Source organism: Myotis lucifugus, unplaced genomic scaffold (assembly GCF_000147115.1).
Source record: "Myotis lucifugus unplaced genomic scaffold, Myoluc2.0 scaffold_792, whole genome shotgun sequence".
Classification (NCBI taxonomy): Eukaryota; Metazoa; Chordata; class Mammalia; order Chiroptera; family Vespertilionidae; genus Myotis; species Myotis lucifugus.
The window spans coordinates 76480-81343 of NW_005871840.1; positions in this window are offsets into that span (position 1 = coordinate 76480).

The following is a 4864-nucleotide window of genomic DNA, read 5'->3' on the forward strand; positions in this document are numbered from 1 at the left end:
GCGTGCGCGCCCCCGCCTCGGGCCCCTTTTATAGGCTCCCCGCGCCCGGCTCCGCGCTCGGAACCCTGTGTGGCCGCCGCCCGTTGGCTAAGGCCGAGGCTACGGCCCCGACGTGGACCAATCGCAGGCCGGATCCGTGGGCAGGGGGCGGGCCGAGCGCGAGGGCCCGGCTGATGCAACCCGCCGCGGTGGCGTCACCCAGCGTCGGGGCTGCGGCCGGGGCGCCGGGGTTCGGAGGCCATCTCCGGGTGCGCTCTGTCCCGAGGACACTGGGGCGCTCGCTAGCTCCGGGTGCCCACGGCGCCGTAGGGAGGGTCAGCCCGGTCCACCCCGGCTGGGCAGCCTCTGCAGATTGTGTGCTCACAAAGCAGCACCCCGCCCTTTTGCACCCCAGGCGTCCAGGCCCCCTTCTCCTCGGAGGGACGTCAGGCCCTGCACCCGGATCCACCGGGGAGGCCTCCCCACATTCCCCCCCCTTCCCGCCCCCGTTGGCGAGCCCACCGAGAAGGGCGCCCCGTGCGCATTAGAAGCGCAAGGAAGAAGCAGGGCCGTCCTTCCTGGGTCCCCTGTGGCCAGTTTCCATGTGGCCTCCGCCTTGACCCCCCTTACACCCTGGAGGGTGGGACATCACCCTGGGAAAGGCAAGCAGGCCACACGCCGCTTGCACCTGGAGACGCTGGAAAAGGGACCCACGTTATGGGCAGCCGACAGGTGCTTTTTTCGAAATTGGGGCTGAGACCTGGAGGGCAGGGTTCTCAAGTTTTCTAACATGTGACCACAAAGGCCGCTCTCAAGGCAACACTCCCTCCTTCCCAACTGTAGAGAAAAGGGCTTGAAAACAAGACTGACGTTGTGCTGGCCCCATCCCCGCTCCAGTCCTGTTGGGACATCTGTTTTTCCAGGTGTGTCATGTGGCCGAAAAGGGACCTCACCCTAAACCTGGCAAGCTCAGGGGAGGCCTGCCTGGCGGCCTGAGAAACTCAGAGACCTGAAGTGACCACATGGGACCGTCAGAAATTAAAACTTTTTTGTTGTTAATCCTCACCTGAGGATATATTTTCCATTGCTTTTTTAAGACAGAGTTGGAAGGGAGGGGGAGAGACAAACATGATGTGAGACAGACATATCGATTAACTGCCTCCCACTGGCGCCCCAGTCAGGGCCAGGGATGGAGCCTGCAACCCAAGCACATTGGCCAGAATCGAGCCCCGGACCCTTCAGTCCACCCGCTGACATTCCAACCGCAGAGCAAAACCAGCTCGGGCTGAAATGAACACTTTATAACCAAAAGTCATGTCTTAGGGCAATATTTTTTCCTATCAAAGGCCTTAAACTGATTTAATGCTCTGCTGTCAACATCTGAAAAGTCAGAATAAAAGTTTGAAGAAGTCGAAGTTTTATAAGATTAAAAAATATTTTTGAAGAAGAGCCCTCTGTTTTCACTGGGTCCCACGAATTATGTAGCTTTTCATATGTCCGGATGGAAGGAAATGACTGATTATGACCTGGTAGTCTTGCACCCAGCTAGAGGCTGACCAGGGGGGCCAGGCCACATAAAACCAGCAGAGGCCTTACAGGGGGCAGCCAGGCGGGAGAGGACGGCCTCACTGGGAAATTAAAAATTCTAGCTTCGGTAATGAGCATCAGGGCCCCTCTGGTGGCCCCATTTCCAGTCGTAGGAAGAGGGTAGAGGGGTGCCCCCCCCCCCCGCGCCCCCTAAGGGAAACGGCAATCCAATGTCTATGATTCCCGAGGGTTATGTCCCAAGGAGCTAGCAGCCCCTTGGAAAGCTCTTTGGTGCTTTGCCTCTAGCACCTTTAGACAAACATAAAATTCAAGTCAACAGGCGTGCCAGGAATAGAAGGATAAACACCAGTGACCCTGGGCTCGGTGATAAGACTGTACAAAAATACAAAAATAAAAGACAACCCCAAACTCGCCTTACATTTCCGAAGGACTCATGATTCCATCCAGGGATTTCAAGAGACAGAGAAGAAGAGGGGTGAGACAGAGAAAACCTGATGGCAGAGGTGAACTTGGAGCTCTGAGGAAGGGTGACATTTGAATAACAATAGTAATGGTAGCAATTATGAGTAAGCCCCTAGGGTACCTGTATACAGGACTTGTGTGGGCTCAGTGGTTAAACTCATGGGCTCAGCCAGACTGCCTGTTTTCATACCCAGCTTCTGCCTCCTAGGAGCGGTGTGACCTTCAGCAAGTTACTTAAGCTCTGCGCCTAATTTCCTCATCTTTAAAATAGGAAGGAGAGGAATAGAATTGACTTCATAGGGTGCTCAGGCTTAAATGATAGGACAGCGTTAAAGGTCCAGGGACAGATACAGACACTCAGGAAGTGCTTCAGAAATGTTAACCATTAGTATTTAGGGAACTATGAGCCCAGTACACAGGCTCCCGAGCCTACCTGTGAAATAATCACTAAGGAACTTTTTAAAAAATTGATTTCAGAGAGGAAGGGAGAGGGAGAGAGAAAGAGAAACATCAACGATGAGAGAGAATCATGGATCGGCTGCCTCCTGCACACCCCACACCAGGGATCTAGACCAAAACCTGGGCATGTGCCCTGACCGGGAATCGAACCGTGACCTCCGGGTTCATAGGTGAATGCTCAACCACTGAGCCACACCGGCCGGGCAGGAACTCTTTTTTAAAGTGAATTTCTGCAACACCAAGTATTGGCGAAGATATGGAGCGATCAGAACTCTCCTAGGTGGCTGGTAGGACACCCCTGTGGACATGGTCTGGAAGTTTCTCATAAAGTTAAACACCCACCCACCCTATAACAGCCATTGCACTCACAGGGATTTACCCAAAAGAAATTAGAGGCTTGCATGGGAATGCTGATGGCAGCTGTATTCGTCGCAGCACCTGTTGCTGGAACAGTCAGATGTCCCTCACCAGGAGGCTGGATTAGAAAACGATTGTGATCCACACGGCGGCTGCACTCTGAGGCCCAGCTAACCTCCGAAGCCCACATTTCCCGTCAGAGCTACCTGTCCTCCCTCTTCTGAGTGCCGCTGGCATTTTACTTCCAAGAGAAAAGAAAAAAGAATGCATCTCTTTTATGTTTCACAGTATGTTTTCATGCACGCAGACTCCTTCCTGTACTGGTAAGGGGCATTTTTGTCGTGTGTCAGTTTTCTTTTTTTTCTTCCCTCGCAAAACACCCAGCTTCCCCACGCTGGTTGCAGGCCAGGCCTAGCACGTAGGCAAAGATGCGGGCGACTACGACATCATTTACAGGAACAGCCTTGTTTAAGTGGTGGGACTTTTTCATCTCCTCCAGGAACTCACTTCTGCTTGCTCAGCCCTCCTATTCAACTCGGTCAATTTTCCCCTTCACCGGCCTCTCCATTCACCCCTCCAACCCTCTTCTCTCCAACCTGGTCGGGCCAGCCTGCCCCCACCAAACCACACCCATCGTGCCAGCCTGTAAGGGTGGCCCCAGCTCTGGTTCCTTGTGGGCAGGCTCTTGGCCTTGCTTCCCAAACCTCCTCACTTTCACCCACCCCACCTTTCTCCAAGACGGGACCCCCCCGAGCACCCCCCGTTTCATTCTGTAGCTCTCCGGCATGAAAACCACTTGTCCTTCCGCCGCTGCCTTGCATCCGTGTGACATTCCGCGGTCTGGCCTCCCCGCCAGGTGCTTCTCCGCAAGGCTCTGCCCACTCGGTATTTTTAGAAACGGAATGTGTTGTGGTTCCCTCTCAGCAGAGACGCTCAAGTCACGCGTGAGTTAACCCTCACTTTAACCCTCACTTCGAATGGGGAATGAATGACCAATGAAGCCACTGGCTGGGCCTTCCTGGGCCCCGTGTCTGTGAACACTTTTGAAGTACGCAGCATTTTTATTTTTATTTTTTTGACACCCTGAGTTATATACAGCTACAAGCAAAGCCTGTCTGTTTTGCATGTGCTTGGGGGCCACTCAGCCAGGTGGTTCTTCTGGAACATTCCACTGACAGGTGTGGGCAGGAACGAAAAGAGGATATGAAATCTGGAGGGGAAATTGGGAGCTGACTGGGCAGTGGATTGGGGGAGGGCGGGGGTAGAGATAAGAGAGGAGTCCCTGCTCTGGTGGTGGGTGTGGCTGTGGGCTGGGGCCGGGCCCTGATGACCCACCTGCGGGTTAGGCTTCCCATGCACACACAATGGGAGGACCACAGGGAAAACACCCCACCCCCCCCTCACACACACACTGAAACTCACTAACTGGAGCACTTTACATCCACGGCACAGAGAGGCCTCTGTGGACTGAAACGTCTCACCTCCCAGTGCCCTGAGCCCTCCTGATCACTCAGCAGAGGAAGTGGGGGGCCACGGGGTGGGGCACTGGAGAATGCGTTCTCCACCCCACCCCCCAGCAGCCACGACATTGACCAACCAAGTGTGGGCCAAACCACAGTCCTTAGCAGGCCAGCTGGCTAGTGACACCTGGTCTGGGCCAGTTCTCTCCTTTCACAGTCTGAGGCCCAGAGAGATCAAGGGGTGTATCGAGGTCACGCGGCCAGTTTTGGGGGGAGATGGAAACTCAAATCCACTTCCCCTGGTGGCCACCCTGTGGCTCATCCCACTCCATCTCCTGGTTTGAGGCAAGATTAAAAATCCTGGGAGACTTTCTAACACGGAAGAAAACAGGTTCCTGGTGATTCTGCAGACACACGTAAGAGAAGCAAAGGGAAAATACTCCAGAAAATACTCGTGCAGCGATCTGGCCACATGACCGTAGACCCGTGGAAGCTCCGAAAAGTTCAATCCAGGGCTGAAAAAACAATGCGCTCAGCAGAGTTGAAAAACAGTGTGTTCCCAAACAAGTCAGTCCTACCCGCCCCCCCCCCCCCCCCCC